Source organism: Heloderma suspectum, chromosome 2, assembly GCF_057233095.1.
Source record: "Heloderma suspectum isolate Gila_16-S chromosome 2, 16-S_ref, whole genome shotgun sequence".
NCBI classification, from domain to species: domain Eukaryota; kingdom Metazoa; phylum Chordata; class Lepidosauria; order Squamata; family Helodermatidae; genus Heloderma; species Heloderma suspectum.
This window is the reverse complement of record NC_139459.1, coordinates 365172246-365187107: the sequence shown is the minus strand read 5'-3', so window position 1 is coordinate 365187107 and position 14862 is coordinate 365172246. Positions and strand designations below refer to the sequence as shown.

General features: G+C 47.4%; 4 non-coding genes across 4 annotated transcripts; 1 reads left to right on the top strand and 3 right to left on the bottom strand.

Annotated features, from left to right (window-relative positions):
* Window positions 1–13810: 13810 nt before the first annotated feature.
* Window positions 13811–13884, bottom strand: TRNAS-GCU (transfer RNA serine (anticodon GCU)). Its single transcript has one exon. It is a non-coding gene; the product is annotated as a tRNA-Ser (tRNA).
* A 20-nt stretch (window positions 13885–13904) lies between these two features.
* Window positions 13905–13978, bottom strand: TRNAN-GUU (transfer RNA asparagine (anticodon GUU)). The gene has a single exon. It is a non-coding gene; the product is annotated as a tRNA-Asn (tRNA).
* Window positions 13979–14236: 258 nt separating this feature from the next.
* TRNAM-CAU (transfer RNA methionine (anticodon CAU)) lies at window positions 14237–14308 on the top strand. Its single transcript has one exon. It is a non-coding gene; the product is annotated as a tRNA-Met (tRNA).
* A 182-nt stretch (window positions 14309–14490) lies between these two features.
* TRNAV-AAC (transfer RNA valine (anticodon AAC)) lies at window positions 14491–14563 on the bottom strand. Its single transcript has one exon. It is a non-coding gene; the product is annotated as a tRNA-Val (tRNA).
* Between the last annotated feature and the right edge of the window lie 299 nt (window positions 14564–14862).

Sequence of the window (14862 nt, the reverse complement as noted above, 5' to 3'; positions counted from 1 at the left end):
ACCAAGTCAATAGCCAATAAACAGTTAGTATCAGCTTACCAAACTGTTAGTCATGAGCACGTCAGTATGATTTTCTTTTTGCTCTGCCTACATTTTTCGCCACTCGGGCTTTTATGTAACTTGAGACGCCAACAGTTACGGAGTCTCTTTTTCTAACAATTCCCTCCTTTAAGTCTTTATTCATGTCTTAAAGCGTTTAAAACGGAGCCTCTTTATTGGTACAATAAAGCAAGAGCATCTGTTTTGACAGCGGTTTTTATCAATCGCTGGGATAAGCTTTTAACACAGGGGATAATGCAACAACCAAATAACACTATAACTCTTATCATCACTACAAGCGAAATAAGGATTGAGGCTGCTAGGTGTTTCCATTTTTCAAACCATTTCTCTAACCAGGCAGTCATGGGGTTGTTAATCTTTGAATTCTTGGCTAATTCTTCAGACAAGGCGGTGAGGCCCTGCAAAGCCCTTGTTACCGTGCCATCTGGGGCAGTGTTGTTAGGGATGAAGGTGCAACACCGTCTACCTAGCATGACACAAACCCCTCCTTTTTCTGCTAACATATTAAGAACACGCTGATTTTTCCAAGCCATTTGGCTGGTGGCATTTAGTTGCTCAGCCAATCTCTTTATAGCATCACGGGTATAGTTTATTGAGAGTCTGGCACTTTTTTCTTTCCCCATGCGTTAGGGTGCTGGAACAAATGGATCACACAGGTGAGGAGGGAAGGAGTGTCCCATCCCAGTGGAAAGGGCAGCACCTTTGCTACAGATCTCCCTGTGGCACAAACAAAACAGTCAGACTTATTTAAAGACTTGGCTGTATACTTTATCCACTCTAACCACACATTATCAGTTTCCTCTGTTATTGGGATCCCTAACTTGGTTCTCCAGGGACGCCTCTCTTTCTCAGGGATCTGTACCAGAAGTGGTCTGAGGGCTGTAGGTGTGACATTTTGGGGTTTTATCTTAAAGCTGTCAAGCCCAAGTCTTTGAGGTATCACCATTTATGTTAATATTTTTTTTTTGACTAACATTACTAACACTACCCACAATACTTGCTTCATATTACAAGTTTTTTGTAATTCGATCACGAGCTTCTCTCAGATGTTGTGACTTGTATATTACAGGTGATTGTGGCTCCTGGATGGCTTCTTCGCCTGTGTCCCTGGCAGCTTCCGGAGGGGTGCCAGGGAGCAGAGGACTGTTGCCCGTGTCCTTCTGTTCTTTCCAGGTGACAGAAGGAAGCAAGGGTCGCCTAAATGGCTTTATCTAGCTGCAATGTGTCCATTTGCTAGAACCCACAAGCTTTACACACGAGTGGCTGGTTGGTCTTACCAAATAAGGCCCCTCCCACCCTTCCTTTAAAGCTTCTTTATTCTACTTTTTCAGCAACACCTCGTCTCCCGTCTGGAAGAGATGGATAGGTGCATCTAACGGCAGTCTCTGTAACGGAACGGAATAAGCTCGTAGCTGTGAAAGAACAGACTGTAGAGAAGTCAACTGATCTCTTAGCATCTGATCACCCACCTCCCACTTGACTTCCTCCCTCTTTCTGCAGTGTACCCGAGGCGGGAACCCAAACATCAGTTCGAAGGGGGACAATTTTATGTCCTTTCTTGGCATCCTTTGAAGCTTCGTTAAAGCTATTGGCAGAGCCTCAACCTAAGTGAGCTTCATCCCTTGTTGGAGTTTGGTTAAAGTCTCCTTGAGGCTCTGATTGATTCTTTTAACCTGTCCACTTGCCTGGGGCCTCCAGGGGCAATGTAAATGCCACTCTACGCTCAGAGCTTGTGCCATCCCCCGTGTAATAACTGAGGTGAAATGTGAGCCCTGATCGGACTTTATAACTTCGGGCAGGGAGAACCGGGGCACCACCTCCTGTAACAATTTAGCAACAACAGTTTTAGCTTGGCAGTTTCTACATGGAAACGCCTCTACCCACCCTGTCATTTGTCATACTATTACAAGCAAATACCTGTAACCCCTACATGGTGGCATCTCAGCAAAATCAATTTGCACCCTCTGGAAAGGATAGTAGGCCTATGGTCGCCCTCCTTTTGGAGGAGGGGGTGCCCTGGGAGGGTTGGTCTTCTGGCAGACTTTATAGGTTGCGGCCAGTCGGTGGGCACATACAGTTATGCTAGGGGAGACAAACAGCCTCTTGCAATAGTCAATCATGGCTGATGCTCCAGGGTGTCCAAGAGAATGGTGAACTTGTTTTAGAACAACCCTCTGCAGGCTCTGTGGAAGAAGCAGTCTTCCATCTGTCATCTGGATCCATCTGTCATCGCAGGGACTTATTCTGTGTTCTTGTGCCATCTGTAACTCAGCAGGGGAGTATGTGGGGCGCTCTTTTCTTTTGGGTAGAATGAGGAATGTTCCTTGGATTCCCTCTTTGGCTGCTCTTTTTGCGGCCTCATCTGCCTTCTGGTTTCCCTGTCTCCATTTTTCCTCTTTTTCTTTCCCATGGGCTTGGACGTGGACAACAGCTACTTGTGAGGGTAGCTGGAGGGCATCTAGAAGATCCACTATTAGGCCGCCATTAGCCACTGGAGGTCTGTTTGCTGTAAGGAATCCCTTCTCTTTCTACAGTTGCCCATGAGCATGCACAATGGCGAAGGCATTTTTGCTATCGGTATACTCGCTTCCTTTTGCTTGCCTGCAGGGCTCTTGTTAAGGCTACCAACTTAGCGGATTGGGCGGAGAAATGAGGAGGCAACCTTTCTTCGTGCACGTTTTTGTCTAGAGGGCCGCTCTTGTGTAGCGCCTTCTATCTAGCATATAGCTAGACCCATTTACAAACAGATCTCTGGCTCCCTCTATTGGTTCATCTTTAAGGTCTGGTCGGCCTTTGGTGTCTAGGTCTAATACTTCAAGGCAGTCATGATCTGGGAGTCCTGATCCATTTGTGCCCAGTAATGTTGGCAGTAGTGTGGCGATATTAAAGCTAGAGCAAGCCTTAAAAGTGAGGTTTTCGTTTGTTAGTAAACCTATTCCATATCGGGAATGCCGGGCTGGGTTGAGAAATTTGCTTCCTCCTCCTGATCTCAAAATTTGTGGCACTCTTGTTGTTGTTCAGTCGTTCAGTCGTGTCCGACTCTTCGTGACCCCATGGACCATAGCACGCCAGGCCTTCCTGTCTTGCGCTCTCTCCCGGAGCGTGCTCAAGTCCATATTCATTGCATCGGTGATGCTGTCTAGCCATCTCATTTTCTGCCGTCCCCTTCTTCTTTTGCCTTCAGTCTTTCTCAGCATCAGGGTCTTTTCCAGGGAGTTTTCTCTTCGCATTAGGTGGCCAAAATATTGGAGCTTCAGCTTTATTATCTGTCCTTCTAATGAGCACTCAGGGTTGATTTCCTTTAGGATGGACTGATTTAACCTCTTTGCAGTCCAGGGCACTCGTAAGAGTCTTCTCTAGCACCACAGTTCGAAAGCATCAATTCTTCGGTGCTCAGCCTTCCTTATAGTCTAGCTTTCACAGCCATACATTACTACTGGGAAAACCATAGCTTTGATTAGACGGACCTTTGTCGGCAAGGTGATGTCTCTGCTTCTTACTGTGCTGTCTAGGTTTGCCATAGCTTTCCTCCCAAGGAGCAAGCGTCTTTTCAATGGGTCCTCCCATTGTCATTCTCTCGGCTTTGGTACAGATCAGAGCTGCTGCCGCTACTGCTCTTAGGCAACTTGGCCATCTTCATGCTACGACATCTAGGACTTTGGAATAATATCCCACTGGTCTCTAAGAGGGCCTTTTTCACTGGCAAAGCACTCCTCAAGCTATGCCCTTATTTTCATGCACATAAAGTCTAAATGGCCGGCTGGGATTTGGTATGGCCAGTGCGGGTGGTGACACAAGAGCAGCTTTAAGACTGAGGAATGACTTATTTATTCTTTCTGCAGCGCCTCATGCAGCGGCCGCGCTGTCTCCCCATAGTTTGCTATCCATAGTCGGCAGAATCCGGTCAACCCCAGGTAGGCCTTCAATTCGCGGGGGGACTTAGGGACAGGAGTGTCACGGGTGACTTCGACTCTTTCTTGCCCTAGGCTCCGAGTCCCTTTAGTTAAGTGGTGGCCTAGGAATTTTACAGTTGGTTGGGCCAACTGTACTTTTTCTTTTGACACTTTATAACCCCCCCTAGATGGTTGACTCTGTTTTCTATTAGGCTCTAGTCCTCAGTGGCCTCTGGGGTGGATTCTTCTGCAACCTTTAAAAGGGCCATTTGGTAGTTACTACTCTGCTGTTTAGGGAGCCGTATCTCCATCCTTCCGTCAGGAGTAAAAGCAATCTCAATTTGGAGTTTAGTCAATGAGTCCCTCCCTAGCAATGCCACCGGACAGGAGGGGGTACAGACAAATGCATGTTCTAGGTGTGTTTTTCCAACCTTGGTGAACAGGGGACGAGAGAGGGGCACTTGGGTTGCCCTTCCCTCGACCCCCATTATGGTGGTGAACCCCCCCACCTCCCGTTGGGGGCTCACTGAGGGGGAGGACGGACGGGGCGGCCCCTGTGTCTACAAGGGCTTTGTAGGAGCGGCCCCCAACCTTTATTTTGACCATGGGGTCCCGTCTTGCCTTAGAGACGGCTAAGAGGGGGCCGGGCCCCGGTCTGTCTTAATCTCTTTCCTGTTCATACAGAACTCTCTGCGCTCCTCCCGTATTTTCCCCTCTCTCTTTCTGCTTCAAAGCCTCACAGTCACGCTTCCAGTGTCCCATTTTCTTACAAAAGGCACATTGATCTTTCCCCAGGGGAGATCCTTTCCTTCCCCCTTTCCTCCCCTTTCTAGCTCCCTCTTTGTCAGGTTTAAGAACCGCAGCAAGGAGCTTGGCCTGCTTCTTGTCTTTTTCTTTTTCTTTTCCTTCTTTTTTTTTTTCTCGCCTCTCATAAACCTTTTGAGCTACTTCAACTAAAACTCCTAGGTCAGCTGCCAAGCCTTTTTTAACTTTTTGCAACTTTTTTCTGATGTCTTGGCAGCTATTTCCCACGAACTGAGTCGTGAGGATCCTTAAATTATTTGGATCATTCAAGTCAATGTCAGTATATTTGGTGAAGGCTTCCCTTAGCTTTCGGAGGAACACAGCAGGAGGCTCGTTTTTGTCTTGTTTTAAAGTCAGAACTTTTTGCAAATTGGGGGCCCTCCGCGCGGCTTGTCTCATGCCCGCTAAAATGAGCCGAAAATACGGCATGCCTCTGCCTTTGTGCAGCGGTGGCTAGTCTCCGATCAGGCTGTCTTAAAGGCAACACTGCTGCTATCTGATCTTCGGTCACAAGGGGGAGCTCCTCCCTAAGCTTGGCGCGCACCGGCAAGAATAATCGGTTTCTGACTAAGGAAACAAGTGTTTAATAACATCTGTGTGTCGTCCCAGGTAGGATTGTGTGTGAGCCTCACATTTTCTATTAAGGACAACAATGGACTGGGGTCCTCCTCAAAGGAGGGGTTAAATTGTTTCCAATTATACAAGTCAGATGTCGTGAATGGGACATAAACAAACAACGTCTCTTGAGGATATTGGGCGGTAGAGTCGGGGACCTCTCTAATAGGGAAGGTCAATTTTTTCTTAATTATTACAGGGAGGGCCAAGGATATACATTTAATTACCCATGGGGCGGGCCTGCCGCCGAGGGGTGCACAAGTTGCCCACGAATCAATATAAGGGAACTGGTCCCAACTTCCCCTCTGTGCTACTGTAGTTCGCACATCAGATACCAAGGTTGGGTCAAAAGACCCCTCAGGTGGCCATTTGGGTTCTAATACTGGCCATTCCCGAGTGCAAAAAAAGACAAGACGATCCTTTGTCATCTTAGTTCTATAATCTTGCTTAAAACGTGACCAATTGCGCAAACAACACTCCAAGGGCGTATGGGACTTCTTCGCAGACTTAGATTGGGACCCGCCCATGACGGTGGGAATTTCAGTCAGCAATTCTTGCGCTTCGCCCTCCTCTGACCTAGCCCGTCTCCGGGGTAAGGAAATGCAGATCGGGGCTCCCCACTCGCTTCGCCCGTAGGCGTCTCACACAATCACAAACACACCACCGTCCCGCGTTTATCCCTTAATGTAAGCTGTTTCACTTACCCCAAAAGCCTCTTCTGTCCCGCCCGCAGCTGCGTCCAGCTGCTTATTGATCCACTGCCGGTGCCTAAAAGGAGTGATCACGTCTCCCTCTTCCTCTGGCGTTGGTCCCCGAGCGCCTCGGCCGCCGCCATCGTGAGGAGAAGGCAGTGTAAACAACCGCCTGTGGCCACTTCTCCTCCGTGGCCCCTCGGCTCAGCGCGAAGGGGACGCGCCCCGAAGCAGGATCCGAGTCACGGCACCAAATTGTTAGATAAAAATAGTCCTTGCTTTCGGTTTAGAAGGAAAGGATGCCAGGCAGGCAGCAGTGGATCCAACACTATTTTATTGAAACGTTTTGCAAAACGGGTGCAGAGCAGTCTGGACCTCGAGACACGTGTGCAAAAGCCTTTTATACCATATTGCTTCTATTGTTCTTACTAGTAACCAATGAAACAGTTAGTACATCGGCTCACCAAGTCAATAGCCAATAAACAGTTAGTATCAGCTTACCAAACTGTTAGTCATGAGCACGTCAGTATGATTTTCTTTTTGCTCTGCCTACATTTTTCGCCACTCGGGCTTTTATGTAACTTGAGACGCCAACAGTTACGGAGTCTCTTTTTCTAACACAGCCAGGATGTTGCTCCTCCTAGCAGGCAAAACAATTCCCTGAACGGGAATCGAACCTGGGCCTTGGCGTTGAAAGAGCCAAATCCTGACACTAGACCACCAGGGAGAAAGGCAAGGAAGAAGGGCTTTTGCAGCTCAGCAAACCACTGATCAAGTCTAAATGGATGGCATGAGGTTCCCAGCACATTAAAACAGAAAGGGTTCATCCCACTGTTACGGCTCTTAAGAGACATGTAGCGTATAATGTCAGATCAATTACATTTTGCTCCATTTTCTCATGCTAAATTGATGCTAGGGGAAACCCAGATTTAAAAATGGGTAAGAAAATGTTTTGTAGCAGACTTGGACAGGTAAGTCAGTTTTTACCTTGGATCAACTAGTGGGTGCTGATGGTGAGTTTTTGTCATTCTTGGCATTGTGTGCCATGTATGATTTGCCTGCTATGGCTGTATGGCAGTATTTGCAGTTGCAACATTTGTTAGAATCTAGGTTTGGCCCTGCTGCTTTTACAGCTTCAGAGTCTCCCTCACTACTGGAAGCATTTATTGACCCACAATCTGTAAATACTTCTTCTCGATGAATAAATATGATACACAGGGTCTTAAGCAGGAATTAAATAGGGAACTGGATTGCCCCATTTTGCCTAATCAACGGAGAGCTGCTTTAGCATCTGTATCTGAAGCATCTCTGGAGCTCAGGTTACGACTTATTCAGCAAAAACTCTTGTTCCGTGTCTATTGGATGCCACAATGTCTCTTTAATAAGGGCTTGTCTAAGTTGGTTAATTGCTGGAGCTGCAACACAGCTAATGCTTCTTTTAACCATGTTTTGGCAATGCCCAATAGTTGCCTCTGTTTGGGAGGAGATTATTATACAGATAAACCTTGTACTGGAATATAATTTAATATTTACTGGTGTACATGCCCTCTTAAATTATCTACCTGCTTCCTGGAAGTTAACACACAGTCAGTGCAAATGGATTCTCTGTACCATTTTGACAGCTAAAATACTGATATTATAACATTGGAAGGATGAACACTCACCTCCACAACAGAGTGACGACCTAACAATGCCTTTAACATTTGAACCGGTGCTATATAGACACCACTTATGAATGGATACTTATATGGATATTTGGTCTTCTTTTGTTGAAGTTTATGTATAATTCTTCTAAAGCTATATTTGTGTGTGTGCGTGTGCGTATCACACGCACACTTCATATACATACATTGAAACTGATATATTCAAATCTATGTAGCTACCATTTTTTCCTTTCGTCTTTGTTTTGTTGAAATTCTACAATAAACATTAATTTTTAAACCATCTCAGCAAATCACTACCCTGGCCACACAGCCCACCTGTCATTATGTAATGTTGAAAGTTCTGTTGGACGCTGCACTGATTTCATCTGAAAAAAGGAATGCATTATTCAATGCTCAGTCCAGAAAAGAGGCACCCCTAGGCCTACATTTAATTTGCCTTTATAAAGAACTAGTAACATTTGTTCTCTGTTCTACTGCCTGGACCCACCAAGGGTTGAATTTGGGGCCTAGCTCCAGGGCCAGCATCAAGGGTAGGCATGCTTGGGCACCTCCTGAGGGCCCACACCCCAGCAGGGGCCCACTGACAAGAGACCCCTGGAGTTGCTCCTCTTCTTCACCATGGCAACCTGCTTGTTCACCTGCCTCTTGGTCTGGCCCGAGCAATGGTGGTAGTGAGGAGGAGGAACAGGAGAGGCCACAGCCTACTTGCTCCCTGGCTTTCTACCTGTCAACCAGCCAAGTGGGAACAATGATGAGGAAAAAGACGAGGAGGGAGAGCAGCTGTGGCGGGGGGCCCTCCAAAACCTGGAGCCAGCATTGCCTAGCTCCTTCAAGCCCAGTGATGCAGTGCGACACTTTGAAGTGCAGGCCCCACAGCCGCGCCCCCAAGGAGGGTCCAGAGATAAAGACAGCTGTGTTGATCCAGATCAACAAACGTATCTACCAGGAGCAGGCCTTTTGTAAAGCGCATAGATCTTCATCGCCCATTCAAGACCAAGCCATGCAAAGCACTTTGAATTACAACAGGGCTGGGGAAAATCCAGCTACTGCGAGGATTGCAGAGAAGCTCAGAGGGAACAAGGTAGTCTGATGGGGGACAAAGTCAGTGTCCCCTATAAAAAATGATGCAGTGCTTTGACCCTGCGAGCCCTGGTCCTGCTATGACGCTTCTCAACCTAAAAAAGAAATGTCCTTACAAAGGTACACCAAAAAATTGTGAAGGGCAGACCAGAAGCTTGAAGAGCAACAGCAAGATGAGGCAGTGGGAAATGCTGAGGTGAAGAAAAATGGAATAGAGGATACTCCTTGGAAAAGGGTGACAGGAGAAGAAGAACTAGACGCCACTCTGCACCAGTGGAAGCAGTGGAGCTGTGGAACCGATTCCAGGTACTTGCAGATGAGACTGGAGGACAGCCTGCAGAGGAAGAATCACAGGGGAACCTGCATGAGAGTGAGCAAGAGGCTGAAGGTCAGTCAAACAGAGGCGATGAAACCCAGGCCTACAAGAAGAAGAAGAGAAGAGTGGTAGTAGTGGGAGACTCCTTGCTGCGTGGGATTGAGACCCAAGTATGTCGCGAAGACCCATGGACTTGCCAGGTATGTTGTCTCCCGGGAGGACAGATTAGAGACGTGACTGAAAGGTTGCCTGCACTCATAAAGCCCACTGACAGGTATCCCTTTCTTCTCATCCATGTGGGAACAAATGATACCGCCAAGCGGAGCTACGAAGAGATCACGTCAGACTTTGAAGCTTTGGGAAGGAAACTCAAGAACTTTGGGGCCCAGATAGTTTTCTCATCCATCCTTCCAGTAGTTAGAAGAGGGATAGAAAGGGAACGAAAAATACTCCGGGTGAATGATTGGCTACGAAGGTGGTGCCGACGAGAGAGATTTGGATTCTGGGACCACGGGCTATACTTCCTGGAAGATGGGCTGTTGGCTAGGGATGGGTTGCACCTCACAAAGGATGGGAAGAATGTGTTTGGCCACAGCATGAAGAACTTCATCAGGAGGGCTTTAAACTGAATCCTACGGGGAAGGGAGATGTAATGTTGGGGGTAATGATGGACGTAGGCGCATGCACTGCAATGGAGAGAACAGCTCTGATAGCACCCAATAACAGTCTTCAGACACATGTAGGAAGAAAGCCAGACTATGAAGCACATGGTCTTCGATGTCTATATACTAATGCCCAGAGTATGGGAAACAAACAGAACTAACTTGAACTCTTAATACAAGAGGGCAATTATGACCTGATAGGTATAACTGAGACTTGGTGGGATGACTCTCATGACTGGAACACAGCAATTGAAGGATATAACTTGTTCCAAAAGAACAGGAGGAACAGAAAGGGAGGTGGGGTTGCACTGTATGTGAAAAATACATATCTCTGCACAGAAATACAGGAGGAGGAGCTTGGTAGCCCCATCAAGAGCATCTGGGTTGAAATAAATGGAGCAAAGAATAAAAGGAACCTGGTGGTCGGAGTCTACTACCGGCCATCCAATCAAGGAGAAGACAAGGATGAAACTTTTGAAAAGCAAATAGCCAGTGTTTTAAGGAAGCATGATGTAGTAGTAATGGGGGACTTCAATTTCCCCGATATTTGTTGGGAGACAAATTCTGCAAAACATGGCCCCTCCAGGAAATTCCTGACTTGTGTGGCGGATAACTTCCTCCTACAGAAAGTAGAGGAAGGAACTAGAGGATCGGCTATCCTTGACTTGATCCTAACCAACAGAGATGACTTAGTGGATAAAGTAGCAGTTACAGGAACTCTGAGGGAAAGCGACCATGTTGTACTTGAGTTCTTGGTTCTAAGGGAAGCAAAAGCCGAGTGTAGTCAAACGCGTACCCTGGATTTTAGGAAAGCTGATTTTCATAAACTCAGAACAATGATCAGTAAGGTCCCATGGCAAGCGATGCTAGCGAGAAAGGGAGTCCAAGATGGGTGGGAGCTTTTAAAAAAGGAAATTCTCAAGGCACAATCACAAGCAATTCCAACAAGAAGAAAAGGTGGAAGACAACAGAAGAAGCCAATGTGGCTTCACAAAAAGCTTAGGGATGACCTGAAAACAAAAAAGGACACATATAGGAAGTGGAAAGAAGGCCAAGTAACAAAGGAAGAGTACAGGCAGATAGCACAGAATTGCAGGGATGGCGTCAGGAAGGCTAAAGCTGAGAATGAGCTGAGGTTAGCAAGGGATGTTAAAAACAACAAAAAGGCTTTCTTCAGCTATGTGCATAGTAAAAGGCAGAGGAAAGAAATGGTGGTTCAGCTATTAAATAAGGATGGCAAAATGATAACAGATGACAAAGAAAAGGCAGAGGTGCTGAATTCCTACTTTGGAATTCAAAGTCTTCTCCCAAAAGAGGGTCTATGACCCCCCTGGCAAAGGCGAAGTACAGGCTGAAGGGGCAGGATTGCAGCTTGAGATCGACAGGCATATGGTCAAGGAACACCTCATTACTTTGAATGAGTTCAAATCTCCAAGGCCAGATGAACTGCATCCTAGAGTCATAAAGGAACTGACAGAAGAACTCTCAGAACCGCTGTCTATTCTCTTTGAGAAATCATGGAGGACGGGGGAAGTGCCAGATGACTGGAGGAGGGCTAACGTTGTCCCTATCTTCAAAAAGGGCAAAAAGGAGGAACCTGGGAACTACAGACCAGTCAGTCTGACATCTATCCCTGGGAAAATTCTGGAGCAGATCATAAAGCAATCCATCTGGAAGCACCTTGACAACAATGCCGTGATTACTCGAAGCCAACATGGATTTGTCAAAAACAAGTCCTGCCAGACAAATCTGATCTCATTTTTTGATCAAGTAACCTCCCTTGTAGACCGTGGGAATGCTGTAGACATCATATACCTCGACTTCAGCAAAGCTTTCGACAAAGTGCCCCATGATATCCTGATGAGCAAACTAGCTCAAAGTGGGCTAGATGAAACAACGGTCCGGTGGTTCCACAGTTGGCTACAGAATCGGACTCAAAGAGTGCTTATCAATGGGACCTTCTCAAACTGGGGAGAGGTAACGAGTGGGGTACCGCAGGGCTTGGTCCTGGGCCCAGTGCTCTTCAACATTTTTATTAATGACTTGGAGGAGGAGGTACAGGGAATGCTGATCAAATTTGCAGATGACACAAAATTGGGAGGGATAGCTAATACTTTGGAAGACAGAAACAAAATTCAAAGTGATCTGGTTAGACTGGAGCGCTGGGCAGAAAACAACAGAATGACATTTAATAGGGATAAATACCAAGTTCTGCACCTAGGAAAAAGAAACCAAATGCACAGTTACAAGATGGGGGATACATGGCTCAACCACACTACAAGCGAGAAGGATCTTGGAATTGTTGTCGATCACAAGCTGAATATGAGCCAACAATGTGATGTGGCTGCAAAAAAGGCAAATGCTACTTTGGGCTGCATTCATAGAAGCATCGCTTCCAAATCCCGGGAAGTACTAGTTCCCCTCTACTCAGCACTGGTTAGGCCTCATCTGGAGTACTGTGTCCAGTTCTGGGCACCACACTTTAAGAAGGATACAGACAAACTGGAGAGGGTTCAGAGGAGGGCAACAAAGATGATCAGGGGACTGGAAACAAAGCCCTATGAAGAGAGACTGAAAGAACTGGGCATGTTTAGCCTTGAGAAGAGAAGGCTGAGGGGAGATAGGATAGCGCTCTTCAAGTACTTGAAAGGTTGTCACAGAGAGGAAGGCCAGGATCTCTTCTTGATCATCCCAGAGTGCAGGACACGGAATAATGGGCTCAAGTTACAGGAAGCCAGATTCCGGCTGAACATCAGGAAAAACCTCCTGACTGTAAGAGCAATATGACAATGGAACCAATTACCTGGGGTGGTGGTGGGCTCTCCCACACTGGAGGCCTTCAAGACGAGGCTGGACAGCCATTTGTCAGGGATGCTCTGACTTGGATTCCTGCATTGAGCAGGGGGTTGGACTCAATGGCCTTGTAGGCCCCTTCCAACCCTACTATTCTATGAATCTATAAATTCAATTCTTTGTGTACATATTTATTTATGCCCCATCTATTACAGCAACTCTGCGCAAGGGTTTTTTCAACAAAATGTTTTCTTTTAAAGAAAAATAAGAATGTACAAAGAGCCCTGCTGGATCAGACCAAGGGTCCATCTAGTCCAGCATTCTGTTCACACAGTGGCCAACCAGCTGCCCACATGAAGCCCACAAGCAGGACAGGAGTACAGCAGCACCCTCCCACCCATGTTCCCCAGCAATTGGTGTACCTAGGCATACTGCCCACGATATTGGAGGTAGTATATAGCCCTCAGGACTAGTAGCCATTGATAGCCTTCTCCTCCAGGAATTGTCTAACACCCTTTTAAAACCATCCAAAGTAGTGGCCTACATCTTGTGGTGTCAAATCCCATAGTTTAACTATGCTTGATACTACAGTAGAACAAACGTTGTTGTTGTTCAGTCGTTAAGTCGTGTCTGACTCTTCGTGACCCCATGGACCAGAGCACGCCAGGCCTTCCTGTCCTCCGCTCTCTTCCAGAGTGTGCTCAAGTTCATATTCATTGCATCGGTGATGCTATCTAGCCATCTCATCCTCTGCTGTCCCCTTCTCCTTTTGCCTTCAATCTTTCCCAGCATCAGGGTCTTTTCCAGGGAGTTTTCTCTTCGCATTTGGTGGCCACAATATTTGAGCTTTTTGGTCGTGACACCCCTGAAAAAAATTCTACAGCTACCAGCACCCATTTTCATCCACCAACGAGCCTAGAACTAGCAAAGTTCTGCTCTGCAAGTAACTGCTCTTGGCCAGGCAGCTATGTGGCAGGTTTTCCGTTGGTAGGTCAACTGCTTTAAATCCTGAGGGAACCTGGAATGCCACTTGTCACTCCCCTTCTCACCCTGGAACGAAAAGGCCCTCATCAGGTGTGCCAGTGGTGTAGAGGCATCATGCAAGATTCTCAATCTTGCGACCCGGTTCGAGTCCCGGCTGGCACATGCCTCCCTCTCTCCTTTTGCATTCTGAGAAGTAAAGATAGCCAAACATTTTTGCCCTGGGGCATCTTGCTGGGGGGAAAAGGCTTGATGAGGGTGGGATTCAAACCCACGCCATTGTGGATTAGCTGTCCATCGCCTTCACCACTCGGCCACCTCGTCAAGGGCAGGGCTCCCACAGCCGTCCCTGGGTGGGCTCGAACCACCATCCTTCTGGTTAACAGCCAGACGCGCTGACCCATTGCGCCACAGAGACCTAGGCAGTGGTGCCTCTCAGTTTCCTGTTATGCTTAGCTGGGAATGATGGCAGGCCAACACATCTGGAGGGCACCATGTTGGGGAAGTCCGACACCACTCAAAACCTACAGGTTACAATTATTTTCGCACAGACACTCAGGTTAAATCATCCTCAAACAGTCTCCAGTGCTATTGGAAACACTTATTGAAGCTGATCAGTTATATCGAGCCATGACAAGCAGGTTGACAAGCTGTACTGCCTCACTGTCCACTGTCCAGCAGAGTGGCGCAGCGGGAGCGTGCTGGGCCCATAACCCAGAGGCCGATGGATCGAAACCATCCTCTGCTAGGTGGCTGCTGCTGCCCTTTGTTTTGCCTCGGACTCCCTGCCAAAGAAAAGCGGTCCCTTCCCAGGGTTATACAAGACACACACTTTGTGCCCAAGATTTCTAAATGGTACGACACAGCCTTTCTCCGTGCTTTTCCTTGGCTGGGGTCTCCGTTTTGGGCCTTGCTGCTCAGAAAAAGCCATGTTTCTGCCTGGTTTTGATCCAGGGGCCTTTTGCGTGTTAGGCAAACGTGATAGCCACTACACTACAGAAATGCCAGCGCAGGGGTGCCCCCACACCACTCTGTCATTTTCCCCAATGTGCTCTTTAACGAGCCAGTGATGCAGAGGCATTAGCAGAGGTTGCCAATCTTGTGAACGCATCTTCTTTGGCCTTTTGCTAGCCAAATGTTAATGCCCAAGAACCTCTGTCCTGTGGGCAAAAAGGCTGTTGAGGGCAGCGATCAAACCCACATGTGCAGAACACAGTGGATAAGTGGTCCATCACCTCCATCCTGCAGCCACCTTGCCGGGAACAAGGAGCCTGGAGCCGTCCCTGGGTGGGCTCGAACCAC